Here is a 15,284-nt window from a genome sequence, read left to right on the forward strand (position 1 = left end):
GTCACTTAGTAGCTACGTGTCTCAGGTCACCAAGCCTTCCTGCGCTCCAGTTCCCTCATTTAAAAAATGGTTTTGTGAGTTTGTTTGTTTTCCAGCTAACAGACTTGCAGTGAGAATTAAACGTCATGCATGCCAAACGTTGAAGGCAGTGCCTGTCACATCAGATACATGTTGGCTGTTGACATTACAAAAGTAGATGAAGAAAACAACACATTTAACAAAGTATCCTACTGCTCAAAACACTTAGGGGAATGGTTGTAAAAATAAATAAGAAATCTTAACTAATTATTATCAAAGACCAAAATGATCCCTTTATAACTTCATGATAAATATAACTGAAGGATCAAGATATCCACTGCCAAAAACCAGTAAAACAAAAGACGTCATATCCAAATTCTGTTGTTATTATTTTCTACTATGGATCAATTTCACCATCTGTGAAATGGAGGCAACAACCAAGGGCTGTTGGAGAATTAACTATTATAATAATTACAAAGGATCTTTCACACAGTGCCTGAGGCACTTGATAAATGGTACTAGTTATTATGTTGGCATTTATTATTCAAAATCCATAATTACAAAAATAAAGAACAAACAAAATTGAAATCTGTTTTTTAACATGATACTTGGGCCCTGTTTTCTCCACAAGAAAGCTCTTCTCTGTGCCCATCTTCTTTCATGTAGTCGTTCACTCGTTGTTTTTCAAAGTGATGGGTGGAGACAAGTGAATACATTCCCTGGATTCTGCTCAAGTATTACAAATTTCTCAAGGCTCTGGCTATGTTGCAAACACCATCCTCAAACACTTATCTCAGGACCAGAACCTCCTTGCAAGACAGCAGTGAAATTTGGGGATAAAATGTCCTTGGCTGACAAGACTCTGCCAGCTATGATTACCATGTATGGCAATCACAGTCCCAAACACATAATGCTCAATATTGGTGGTTTAGGACAAGAACCACAAATCCCTTAAAAATAAAGGGGATGATTGACCCTCTTCTTTTTTGTTGTTGTTGAAGTATCATTAACATGCAACGTCATATGAGTTTCAGGTGTGCAACATAGTGATTCGCTAATTCTATACATACTCAGTGTTCCCCATGATAAATGTAGTCACCATCTGTCACCAACGTTATTGCAATATTATTGACTATATTCCCTATGCTATCCTTTTCATCTCGATGACTCATTTATTTTATAACTGGAAGTTTGTACTTCTTAATCCCCTTTACCTATTTCACCCATCCTCCCGCCCACATCCCCTCTGGCAATCACCAGTTCTATTTAAGAGTCTGTTTGGTTTTTCTTTGTTTGTTTGCCTGTTTTGTTTTTTACATTCCACATGTAAGTGAAATCATATGATATTTGTCTTTCTCTGTTCTTACTGGTATAGGAATGGATACAACAATATCCATTTTTTTAAAGATTTTATTTATGAGAGAGAGAGCAAGCGTGCAAGCACAAGCACACAAGCAGGGGGGGAAGGGGCAGAGGGAGAGAGAGAGGCAGGCTCCCTGCTGAGGCAGCCGGTTAACCTACTGAGCCGCCCAGATGCCCCTACAATATCCCTTTTGATGGTTTGAAGGTTCTGAACCTCACACTAGTAGCTAGATTCCCTGCCCCACGTCCAGCCTGAGAAGAGGAGTTCATGAATGTGCTGAAATTGAAGTCGATTTCCAAAAGAAAAGCAAAAAAAAGTTCCAAAGTCTTTTAAAAATCTACCGATCAAAATTAGGTAACAAAAATATCTTTACCGTGTATTTTCAAATTTACTTGCAATATTATTTGCTGGTCAGTTTTGTCCTGTGATTTCTCTGTGAGCCTCTAGGGTGGGCTTCTTCTTCCTTTACTGGCATGGATACAGCATTCCTATCTCTCCCACCCATTCTCACCCACACACTTAATGAATTACAGTTCCCTTAACTTTATGATGATCTTTCCTCCCGTGCAAAAGACAAAGGAGCAACAGGTTAATTTAAAAGCTCTTTCTTTAGGAAACAAGATATATTATGATCTCCATTATGAGGAGAGAAAAAGTAAAACCAAATTAATAAAAATAAAAATACCATTCTTAAGGGTAGAAATACAATAAAATTTGGATTGTGGTTATCTTCACATGATGAGTATAATTTTTTCTGTGTTTTTTGTATTTTCCAAATTCCCAATGATGTATGTATATTACATTAAGTAAAACATTTTAACAGTTCTAAAAATAATTTATATATTAGGTAATAGTGCTTTTTCAGCACAGCATGTTTCTACTCATCAAATCAAATAGTAACTAACAACATTTCACCTTTGTGGTAGCAAATGTCTCACTGGCGCTGACCCCACTTTTAAGTAAGTTTCAAAATGCATTTTTCATGTTACCACGGCCATGGTGTGATGGCAGTAGACAGGCATGCTCTGACTGTTTGGTCTTGACTTCAGCTCTGGGTTAAGGCTTACCTGTAGGAGATTCAAACCCTTACAATCACCCGTCTGACTCAGCAGCTACTCTGTGTGATGGGCTCTGTGTGGAGCTCTTGGGGCTGAGGTCTGTGTTGAGACTTTCTCCGTGGGCAACACAGGTTGCCTATACATTTTCTTTTTGGATTTGTTAGCAAAAATTTGGGGAGTTTTTTCTTGATTATAAGGCAATACATGTTTCTTATAGAAAATGTTAAATGTAAAGAAGAAAATAAGACACCCCACAATATCATATTTCCTCAACTCAAAAATAATCACTGTAGGATCCTTGTGAATTTCCTTCATCTTTGTGTGTGTTATATGTATGGGAAACAGTTTAAGTAGTTGAGATTATATTGTGCTTATGTGTGTGTGTGTATTATATATATATACATATATATATAATACACACACACACATATATAATGCAGAGGATATATATCACCAGCATTTTCTAATGTCATCATAGCTCTTTGTTATAGCAATGTTTGTGCCTGCACGGTAATACCTGGACCACATTTCATTTAGCCAGTCCTCTTTCCTAGGCATTTGGATCTCTTTACTCCCCAGTTTTTGTTAAGGGAAATAACACCATGCCAAACAGACATAATTCATATTTCCACCTTTGATTATTGCCTTAGTATAGATTGACAAAGTTGCAATTAATGGGTCAAAGAACACTGACATTTTATTTTATTATTATTATTTTTTTAAATATTTACCCTTCATTTATTTATTTATTTTTAAGATTTTATTTATTTATTCATGAGAGACACACAGAGAGAGAGAGGCAGAGAAACAGGCAGAGGGAGAATCAGGCTCCATGCAGGGAGCCCGATGTGGGACTCAATCCCGGGACCCCAGGATCACACCCTGGGCCGAAGGCAGGCGCTAAACCGCTGTGCCACCCAGGGATCCCCAACACTGACATTTTAAAAACTTTTTATAGTCAAGGACAAATGAAGTGGAACAATAATGAGAGGGAACTATGTGTGTATCCAATCGGAAAAAGTGAAAGTATTTCCCGCATGCTTACAAACACTGGGAATTATTTTCTTTTTCACCTTTGATGTATTGATATACAAAAACTAGTCTTTTAGTAGTGTTTTAATTTACATTTCTTTGATTATTAGTGAGATATGGCTCTATTTCATGTTTATTAGCCGTTTGTCTTTACTCTGCTAAGAATTCATGCCCTTTGTCCGATTTTTCTCATCAATTCATAAAAGATCCATCTCTATTAAAGATATTAGGCCTTTGTCACTTCTATTAAAAATATTTCCTCAGGGTTATTTGCCTTTTATTTTTTAATGAATTTTTTGACGTCCAGAAATTTAAGCCTTATGTAGTCAATCTACTGATATCTTTAATTGTGATTTCTTCCCTTTATTATCCTTAGAAGTGCTTTCCCATTTAGAGATCAGATAGTCACTTGCAGCATTTTTGAGTTTGTTTTTATATAAATATAAAAATAAAGTGTGAGCTGTGGCAAAGGATGAGTCCCATGAATTTTATCAGGTAGCTAGGGCTTCAAGAGGCTCTTTCTACCTCTTGCATCATTAGAACCAATTGAGCATTTGCTTTTGAGACATACCTCGTGGTTCTGGAGATGCAGGCGCAGGGTACAATAGCAAGTGGGGATCTGCAAAAAATCCGTGAACAGGGATTTTGAGTAAGTAGGCACGGTGTTTCTACTGTCATGTACTAAGTGTGATTTTAAATGTTAGTAACTGGGAAGTAATTTGGCAGCAGGGCCTCCTAAATGCTGGTCCTAAAAAGTGAGTCTGAGAGAGTATGTCTGTGTGTGTGGAGACGTGCATGCCTCCCATCAAGCCGGGCCGCTGGAGGGATGCGGCTGTGGTCTCAGGTGGCAGATATGAAACCAAATGATTCTGAATTAGATCTTTGCTCTGGGTCACATCTGACCAACTCGATTTTCTCCTGTCATTTTGAGGCAATGATTTTTAGCTTATTTTGGACCTAGTGACTTCTGCACAGAGGAAGAAATCCTGGCCCTTGAGCAACAAGCAGCTCAATAGTAGTGGAAAAACATGGGCTTTGGAGCTCAACAGACCACAGTCCGACTCTTTGCTCTGCCAGTTCCTGGTAATGCGGCTTTGAGCCTTAGTTTCCTTGCCTATGAAATGGGGATAAGCATCAGCTTGTGTGGTTTTTGTGACAAGTACAATACTTCATACATGGCAGATGCTCATTGCCTGGAAGCTTTGGATACATACTGATTTGCAGTATGTCTTTTGGGTCTCCCATGATAATGCAGAGGATTGTGTGTGTGCCAGTCCACCTGACAGGCTTCTCAGGTGCCACCAAGCTACAGGGACCTGATTTCTCCCAGCCAAAATCGGGAGAAAGGATTTGTTTTCTTCAGACTGATGAACTCATATATGAGAAAATCTGTCAAAGGTATAAAAGAATCACATCCTGTTGTACATTTAATGATTTGCCTTTATTGAAAAAAAAAAAATCCAGAAAGTCAGAAGTGTCCTGAAAAAGCAGGCATGCCCAAAGTCCCCTTCACATTGGAAACTCTTTAGATCTTCCTAGAAGGTGGCTCTGTTTTTAATTATCTACATTATTATTTGAGCATAGTTTGCTTATGTGATAATACTGATTCAATATGTTACCATAAACAGTTACTTTATTATGGGAGGCACTAATTATTAATTCCTCTTTGAAATAATGTTTTAAAATCCTTGTGGCTTTCTTAGGTATTAGATAGAATTAAATAAGAATATAATAATATATTATTATATTATAACAAACAATATATAACAAATATAACAAAGTGAAACTGTCGCTCTTTATCGAGTAACTACTAGGCAACAGGCACTGTACTAGTCCCTGAGGTAGAGTAAGGGGGGTGTGGGTGTGCTAGCAAGGAGAGGGAACAGCCATGCCAGTGAGTTAAGTCAGCTTTGCCATTAAGGAGTTAAGTCATACTGGGGAATAAGATAGAGATGTGAATGTTTCAATGGCAATGGCAGATTTGAGTAAAACTTCGATCCCTGGCTGCCTTCTGAGTGTTTTAAGAAATAGTGTTATAATCCTTAAGTACTTATGACATACTTGAAAGGCAGTAAATAAAATTTAAGAATCAAAATGAAAAACTTCTTGTATCATTGCATAGAGTATAGAGCCTCAAAAGTACAGGTCCTATAAGGCCTTTGAGGAGAGGGAGACCTTCCAGATGGCACCTAGATCAGCTCCCTTTGCTCTATAAATGCAGGAAGGAGCTGAGATTACCAGGGAGGGGTCTCTGACCTCCTTAGGCCCCAGAGCCAAGTTAGAGCAGACCTCTCAGTTGCTTCACTTCCTGTCCAGTGCTCCTTCTTCCACACCATGGGAATGCATCCGGAATACCAGCATGCCTCCAGCAAGGGGGTGAATTCTGCTGAAGAGTCAAGACAGAATCGAATTCTTCATGTAACTGGGAGAAGTTACCTAGACTCTCCGATCCTCGGTTTTCTCATCTGTAAAACAAGGATTATAATAACCCATTTAGCTTTGGTGCCAGATGGGCTATAAGGAACACATGAGCAATGTTTGTGGGGGGCTCCTAGAACACCAGAGGGAGAGCTACACATGTAGTTACTTTTAAACCACCGTTAAAATGACAAAGCAGGGGAAATAGAATCAACCTCTCTGGTTTAGAATAGTCCACACATCCTTCCAAGTCATGTAGATGATGACTCTGATTTCTATCTATCTTTGTTTCTAAATAGCAAATTAGATAGGAAAGTGCCTACGTAGTTGAGAGGTCTTTATCTGATGCATTAGACCAGTGCCATAAAAAAATTTCAATCCACACAAAGGTAAAGGCATTGTTTGAAGGAGAAGAGCAGATAATTCTTAGAACATGAACTGTGTGTGTCATATTGTCATGCCCTTTGCAGCCTTAGGAGCCTTTTGTTAGTTTGAGAATAGAATAATGTAATATGTATAGGTTTACTCATAAAATTATCATGTTGGGAATTCTAAGTTTAAAGGTATCATCTACTCAGACAGTACTTACATATTTATTCATTTAATTTACTTAAGACAAACGTCTAGTGTGGTAACAAATGGAGTGGCCAAACCTGAAGGAAGCCCCAGCTCCCCATTGGTGCCCTGCTTGAAAGCAGTGGGCAGTGAGCTCACCACAGTATCGCCAGCATTAGTATAAGAATAAAAAGCCAGAGTTTTCTGGATATGGGGTCCTCACAAGTGTTAAGCAGATTCAGAAAGTACCCATTTTCCCAAAATGATCAAATGTGGTAGCGTGGAGGGAAAAAAGTATTTTCTAGAGACAATTTTTGCCACGCAGAACCTGGTCCAATCAGCCGCAGTCAAAAATATGTATTTCTTCTGACACATGCTTGCACATCACACTTCCACCATCCCAGTCCACCCTCAGCAGAAAATCTAGCAGTGTAGAAATGCTTCCATATGCCAGGAGCTGGTTTCTCCATTTTTGCTGAGGGAGAATAAAGAAAAATGTAGTGGAGTAGCCAGCTTGTATATACGACTAAACGGTTTGCTGTAGCACATATAGATTGAGTAATAGCAGCCCTGAGAGTTAACCGTAAATAATCTTGTGAGCCTGTAGGCCCTGGTTCACTGATTATTGAGGTTTTGCCACAAAATGGCCTATTAGCAGGAATTTAATTATAATTTACATAGGTTATAGCAATAATCTAAAACAGGGAAAACATGGCTCAAGAATTCTGAATTTAGAAATATTTAAACTGGGACTTGACATATGGCAGACAGAGGTTGGCATCAGAAAATATAGAATCTAGTCTCAACTCTGGCACTTGCTGGGCAATCTTGGACAGGCCACCATTCCTCTCTGGGTCAATTTTGTCAATGAAATATGGACACAATATGAATAAAAACACCTACAGAGAGAATTGTTGTACAACAAATGAAATCAAGTAAGCAAAAGTTCTTTGTCAACTGCCCAGCATTCTGCAGAGACCTGTGCTGCTGTTGCTGGTCACAGGCATGATGCAAAGAGCACTGACCTTTTTTTTTTTTTTTTTAAGTTTTTATTTTTATTTTTATTTATTTATGATAGTCACAGAGAGAGAGAGAGAGAGAGAGGCAGAGACACAGGCAGAGGGAGAAGCAGGCTCCATGCCCCGGGAGCCCGACGTGGGATTCGATCCCGGGTCTCCAAGATCGCGCCCTGGGCCAGAGGCAGGCACTAAACCGCTGCGCCACCCAGGGATCCCCAAGAGCACTGACCTTTGACCCAGGCTCTCTGAGCGCAACTCTGAACTCCACCTCTTTGCATTAAAACTCAGGTTTTCTGTTCATTGGCTTCAATTTCTTTATATGTAACGTGGAATCAGCAACAATGCCTATTTTGCATTTCTGAGGTAATATACATGGAAGTATCTGGTAAACTGTGAAATACTCCCCAGGGGCCATACCTGCATTTGCTCTCCATGGCATTCTTCGTGCTTAGCACAGTGGCTAGGGCATTGGGAACACACAATAAATATGTGCAGAATAAGAAAAAGAATGATTCTCATCTTTCATATTGTCTCAGAGCTCAGGGCACAGTCAGGTAATATGTTGTTTCCAACCATAAAACCTCTTTCCAATTCCAGGGTTAGGCAAGCCACAACTTGTTTTGTTTTATATCTGAAGGGACATGTGCCTGTTTCTGCCCTTTCTGTTCTGCTCTCAGATTTGGAAATGTAATCAGAGAGAGGAGGGAATATTTGTCTGAAGACACACACAAAGCTCTCCTCTTTCCTTCCTATGTGGATATGTGTAACAGTCTGAAGTTCCGCTGTTATCCCGAGGAGGCCCACTTGCAGAGTAGGTCCTGGAAACTTCTGCCTTCATTTATGAGGAGAGGGCCCACTGGAGGCAGAAATGGACACTGCTCTGGGATTTCAGGGCTCCGCTGCTTGCACTACATGCATAAGACTTACAAAAAAATGTATCATCTTTGTGATTGTAGATAAAAAGCCATCTTTGACCCAGTCTTGGGGAATTACTTCAGGGGGAAGTCAAATATTCTGACTTAAACATCTGAGTCATCCTTAAACAATAATTTTCTTTTTGACTTTTCTTCCAAATTTTATTTTTTTATTATTTTTTTCTTCCAAATTTTATTTTATTTAAGATTTTATTTATTTATTTAATTTATTTATGAGAGAGAGAGAGAGAGAGAGGCAGACATAGGCAGAGGGAGAAGCAGGCTCCATGCAGGGAGCCTGACGCGGGACTCAATCCCAGGTCTCCAGGATCAGGCCCTGGGCTGAAGGCGGCGCTAAACTGCTGAGCCACCCAGGCTGCCCCTCTTCCAAATTTTAATTTAAATTCTAGTTAGTTAACATATAGTGTAATATTGATTTCAGGAGTAGATTTTAGTGATTTTATTACTCACATACAACACCGAGTGTTCATCATAACAAGTGCCCTTCTTAATGCCCATCACCCATTTGGCCCTTTCTCCACCCCCCCCCCACCTCCCCTCTAGTGACCCTCACTTTGTTCTCTATCATTAAGAGTCTCTTCTGGTTTGCTTCCTTCTTTCTCTTTCTTTCCCCTTTCCTATATGTTCAACCGTTTTGTTTCCTAAATTCCACACATGAGTGAAATCATATGGTATTTGTCTTTTTCTGACTTATTTCACTTAGCATAATACACTCTAGCTCCATACATGTTGTTGCAAATGGCAAGATTTCATTCTTTTGGATGGCTCGGTAATATTCCATTGGACACATTTACCACATCTTTATCCACTCATCAGTTTGTGGACACTTGGGCTCTTTCCATAGTTTGGCTATTGTTGATAATGCTGCTATAAACATCGGGGTGCATGTACCCCTTCAAATCTGCATTTTTGTAGCCTTTGGGTAAATACCTAGTAGTGTAACTGCTGGATTGTAGGGTAGCTCTAATTTTAACTTTTTGAGGAACCTCCATAATGTTTTTCACAGTGGCTGCACCAGTCTGCATTCCCATCAATAGTATAAAAGGGTTCCCTCTTCTATCATCATTTCCTAACCAAAAATATTTATTGATGGAAAAAAAATTACCAGAAAAGGGTCACAGATTCACAAAGACATTAGAAAACCATAATTAATGAAAAGATTTCTCCTTCAACTCACCTGACTCTATGCCTTGTCCCATGCTTTCAATATCTGTAAGAGTTGGAATAGCCTGCCAGACAGATGCTGCTCTCAATGATATCTTTACAAGTATGAAATTTCCCAATTTGATACTTGCAAAGATGTCTTAAAAGGAAATCATGAAATTGCCAAACGTTTTAGAGCCCTACCCCATAGTTTTTGGCAGTTGGCTCCCATCTTCTCCCTCTTACCCCCAGCATTAGACATCTTTGCTTATCTGACTAGCAAAGTCAAAACATTCTTGTCTTTAGACAGTCCTGCCAGCTTCCCTAGGAAAGCCTATTTGGGAGGTTTCTACATTGGCCACCGACATGGTTTTCTTCTGCAGGGGGAAAAAAAGAAAATTCTTTTCTTGTCACACATGGATTTGTACTTAAAATGGGCTGCATGCAACTGTAACATCATTTCATTTCATCTAATTAATGGCTATCGTGGGTAAAGTAGAGCATTATGCTTAGAATTCTATGCACAGAATAATTGCTCCAGATATATGTATAGAATGTTACTGATACATATAGTAATGGGAGTTTTGACAATACTGTGCTTTTAAAGCCTTTTAAGAATGCCGTGGGCATGTCTAAAATAAAAGCAGTGTGAAATGAGAATTTTAAAATGCTACTATGGGTATGAAATAAAGCTGAGCCTTAACCCTTGTCCATACTGGATATGATATTAGCTTAATCCTCATCCTACTGTTTAACCTTAACTTAGATTTGTTCTTTCATCTCAAAATATATTTATTAAGCATGTGCTGGGAATTAGGCCTACAGTAGTCAATAAGACAGGCACCTGCCCTTCTAAAGTTGCAGAACTGCCGGGAAAACTACTACTGAAGAAGCAACTACTGGTAATTCTGAGTGTTGTTTAAAAAAAAAAAAAAAAAAGTGAAGCCTAACATTCAGGTTTGAATATTCTCTTTTTTGGGTCTGTTATAAATATCATCCTTAAGCTTATGCTTCTTCTCTGCCTGAAGAGTCCTGCCTGGCTTCCCTCTGAAGGGAATCTTTCAGACAAGTGTCATGCTGTCTCACGTGTTCTCTGACCCCTACAGGCAGGTTTAGGGGCTTTTCTGTGCTGTTTCCAGAACATAATCCAAGCCCTTTATTAAGAGGCTGTTTTGTGTCTTTCAAGGGCTCTGGGCCTGAAATCAGGTTCCTAGCGTTGGAATCTGAGCTCTACCTCTTATTAGCTACATGCTCTTAAAGAATTAAGAATTACATAGCCTCTGGCCTCGATTTCTCCATCTCTAAAATGGAAATTTATAATGGCATGTAAACCCTCAGGATTGTTGAGAGGATTGAATGAATTAATCATATGAAAAGCACTTAAAATAATGCCTAGCACGTAGCAAGTGCTTATTAAGTGTTGAGTCTTGCTGTAATAGCAGTAATTAACACTTTACATTAAGACTCTTTAACATAGCTGTCTTCCTCAATAGACCATAAAGTCTTAGATTTCTGGGCTCTTAATTTATTCATCCCTCCGTTTCTGGTACTTGGCACATGGTCTGGCACTTAGTAGGTGCCCAGCCAGTGTTTGCTACATGAATGGAAGAGTGGTAAGTCCCCACTAAACATGATGCACAAAGTCCAGATCAAGGAAATGTAGGTCAAAGTCATTCGAGAGACTGGACCATGCCCCCATATATGATTTTGTTTCGTTTCTTGGCGAAGAACCAGTAAGCCAAAGTAAGTTAACTGTACCTTTGAGAAATCTCTTGATGGGCTCCTTGGCTCTTTTATTTAAAGACGTACTATCTTCAGGTTCCTTGGCCACCACAGTAAATAACTGACATGTCTTTAGATTCAGTCATCACATTCTTTGAATGAGAAAACAACCTCTCTTTTTTTTAATTATGCCAAGCCACATGCAGGAGAGGCCTACAACACAATGCAAATTCATTTTGTCAAGTGTCTCTCATCACAAGCTGCATCCCTGGCATTCAAGTTAAATAATAAATAATACAGGGTGAGGTGTTTGGAGGGGACAAAGAGGAGGGGAGTTAAAGGAGCAAAACAAAGAGGGAAGGCTATGAGAATGGAGAACCTGGAATCAGATTTTAAAGGGCCTCCAACTCTTCTTCCAGCTGTGATTGTTTGGGAATGTTCCAGAGAGAATGGATAGAATGGGGATGTGCTTTAGCAAATGGCATGAACAATGCCTTTGATTTCATGGTGATGACACAACCGTACTGTATTTGTTGTGGTGCTTTGAAGTGCAATCCCATGCAGGGCTTCCTATTTGGAAAGACATCTCGACAGACAAAATGCTGTCCCCTCTCTGCATTGTCCAAAGAGAATCAAAACAGCCACTGGGGACTTCTGATGGGTACTGCGTTGTCACCCATGTCCCAGAGTTGGAGAATGAGAGGCCTGAACTTAAACAATAATGAGAAGTACACTTACTGATGTTCGCTGTCAACAGGCAGTATTGGAGTGCTTCGCGTAATCTACTTCAGGGGCCAGCAAACTGTGGCCTTTAGGCCCAGGCTACTTGGAGCCTGTTTTTATACAGTCCAAGAGCTAGAATGTTCACATTTTTAGAAGATTGTAAAACAAACAAACAAACAAACAAAAAAACAAAAAGCAGTAAGTATAACAATATGCGATGGAGATCTTATATGGCCTACAAAGCTGAAAATAGATACTCATTGGTCTTTTACAGAGAAGTCTGCTGACCCTGACTCTGTCTCATTAATAAAGTCAATTAGATAATATGAGCATTTATTCTCCCCCTGATGTAATTTGGAGACTGCATCTTTGAAAGGAATAAGTACTCAACTGACATTGCCCAACTAGTCACTGCAACCACTACCCAGGAAACACCAACAGAACTACTTACAGGACTTGTGAAGACAACAGATGGGTATTATGGGACTGCTAGGGGCTGCAACAATGCAGAGAGCACAGACTCCTTTAAAAGGACAGTCACAGGCACCTGGATGGCTCAGAGTTGAGCATCTGCCTTTGGCTCACGTCGTGATCCCAGGGTCCTGGAATCGAGTTCTGTATCAGGCTTCTTGCGGGGAGCCTGCTTCTCCCTCTGCCTATGTCTCTGCCTCTCTCTTTGTGTGTCTCTCATGAATAAATAAATAAAATCCTTCAAAATAAAAAAATTTTTTAAAAAGACCTTCACAAGGCAGGTCAAGCCAATAGTGGCTCTTTAGGAATGGGAGACCCTTGATGCCAATTTTCTGATATTTCAAGAAAAGCCAGGAAACTAGATTTTATGCAAAAGCTCCTTAATTTCAAAGGCTGGCAACTGATTCAACATTTCAAAAATATTGTAAGGATCAAGCAAAACATGCCTGTGGGCTGAATACAGCCCAAGAACCTCAAGTTTGAAACCTCTATGTATGACTATGAGTTCATTTGGTCCAACTCCTTCACTTTATAGTGAAAAAACTGAGAATTAGAGGAAGGGTGAGTCTTCCTCCTTATTTTTGTAGTTTTGGAAACAATGAGAGAGGGTTACTGAAAAGTCCAAGGTCACACAGCTAAGTAGAGACAGAGGTGGGTTTCCAACCTCAGACTCCAGTCTTATTCCAGTACTTTCCTTTGGCCTTCTGATGTACTTAATCTTTGAGATGACTCTCCCAGTCTCCTTTACTATGCCTTGTGTCATACTTGGAGCATGGCTTTAACTGGATTAAAACTAAGATTCACACATAGCTGGCTGTGTCTGGCAAGTTAGTGGGTCATTGCCCCTTCTACTCAAGTTGGAAGCTGGCCTGAGTTAGACTTGCTTTCAAGTGGTGAATGGGTGGTGAATTCTAGGATTGCTGGGAGCAGAGGCTAATGAGGAGAAAGAGATACAGGAGGACAGAAGTTTTATTTCTCTAGGTTGGGAAGCCTAGAGGCTGCAGCTGGCAGCCATTTGTCACAAGGAACCTGGGAGATTTAGGGCTGTTGCTTGGGATCCAGGTGACTTTGAGTGCGAAGGGGATTCTCTGTTTCTGTAAGGAACACAGTACAACACCACCGAGGGCCAGCAGGAAGGAGCTCACTGCCTTTTCACACTTTGAAGGACCTGTGTTGTAGAACACCTAGAGCTACAACTCCAGATGTGGCATGCTCAGGGAAAGCCCTAGAAGCTGTGGGAATGCTCAGGGGCTACCTTCACGTGATTTCAAAGCCAGTGCCAAGAAGTGAGCGTCGTGCAACCAGAGCACCAGAGAGGGCTCTAGGTGCACTCATGAAACACCGGGACTCCTGGGTAAAGGGTATGGTGGGGAGAAATGAGTATCTGATAGTCCTGCTCGTGTACACGTGGGGAGGAACAAGTAAATTAGGTACCATTACTGTTCCTATGGCCTCTTTTGTACCTGGGAAACTAGGTGCCACAGGATGCAGCTGCCTTAGGGAGACCACAGTCTGAAGCTTCATTACTTAAAGTTCAACCTCTGGGGGCTCCTGGGGGGCTCAGTCAGTTAAGCGTCTGCCTTTGGCTCGGGTCATGATCCCAGGATGGAACTCCTTGTGTTGGGCTCCCTGCTTAGCAGAAAGTCTGCTTCTCCCCTCCCCTCTGCCCCTCTCCCCTGCTTATGCTCTTTCTCTTCCTCTTTCTCTTTCTCTCTCTCAGATAAATAAATAAAATCTTTTTTAAAAAGTTCAAACCCTAGACTAGCAGCATCAGGCTCATCTGGGAGCTTGGTAGAAAAGCAGAATCTGAGCCCTATGCCAAACCTACCAAACTCAAATCTGCACTGTAACAGAATCCCAGGTGATTTGTGAGCACAGTAAAGTTTGAGAAGCTCTGGCCTCGGTATTACAAGTAACAGCTCTAGACAAATGTGGGTTTTAATCTGAGATCAGCCACATCTTTGTTGTGTGATATTGACCAAGTGATTGAACGTCTCCACCCCTCTATTTGCTCATTTCTAAAATGGAGATAATAGTGGTACTTATTTATAGGTCTGTTGTGATGTTTAATTGAGATACCACGTAAAGCATGGTGATTGAGGCATACACATTCTTAGGAAAATTAGCCATTGTCATTACCATTATGACTTTCTATAATTCAGAACTTGTCACCAAAGCATTTATTAAAGAGGCTTCTCTAGCTCCCTGTGCACTACCTCCTCCCTCAACAACCCGGTGAGATTTCCTCCCACCCCCAACACAGCCTGCCAGTAATCATAATATAAAAAATACCACTGATATTCTTCAAAAGACTAGGAACTAAAAACACAGACAGGAGAGCATCCCAGTTATCCTCACTATGCCCAATAAGGCTGGATTCTATTGAGAAGTGAGGAAAGTCAGGCTCTCAAATCCATGTAGGGCCCTGGGTGTGGACAGCAGAGCCACAGTGCTTCTCCAAAAAAAAGCTCAAGCCTCAGGAAGTGGCTGAACGACTCTTAAAGTCTGGCCTGAAAGAAGGGTTTGGACATCTGCTGCACATGGAGGGTTTACTGTATACTTGTACTCCTACTTGCTCCCCAACACCTACTAAAATGAAAGAGAAATAAATAAAAGGCACAAAACACAAAACTACAAAGAAAAAAATAATTGGAGCAGAGACAATAGGATTTTGGGTTTTGTTTGTTTGTTTGTTTGTTTGTTTTTAAAGATTTTATTTATTTAATCATGAGAGACACACAGAATGAGAGGCAGAGACACAGGCAGAGGGAGAAGCAGGCTCCACGCAGGGAGCCCGACGTGGGACTCGATCCCGGGTCTCCAGGGT

At 40.4% G+C, this 15,284-nt stretch overlaps 1 protein-coding gene across 1 annotated transcript in view; it reads left to right on the top strand.

The window, feature by feature from the left end:
- The window catches only part of TENM4 (teneurin transmembrane protein 4), a 2,722,049-nt gene that overhangs the window by 1,955,521 nt on the left and 751,244 nt on the right, over window positions 1–15,284 (top strand). The window lies entirely within an intron of this gene.

The sequence above is a fragment of the Canis lupus genome, chromosome 21 (genome assembly GCF_003254725.2).
Source record: "Canis lupus dingo isolate Sandy chromosome 21, ASM325472v2, whole genome shotgun sequence".
NCBI lineage: Eukaryota > Metazoa > Chordata > Mammalia > Carnivora > Canidae > Canis > Canis lupus.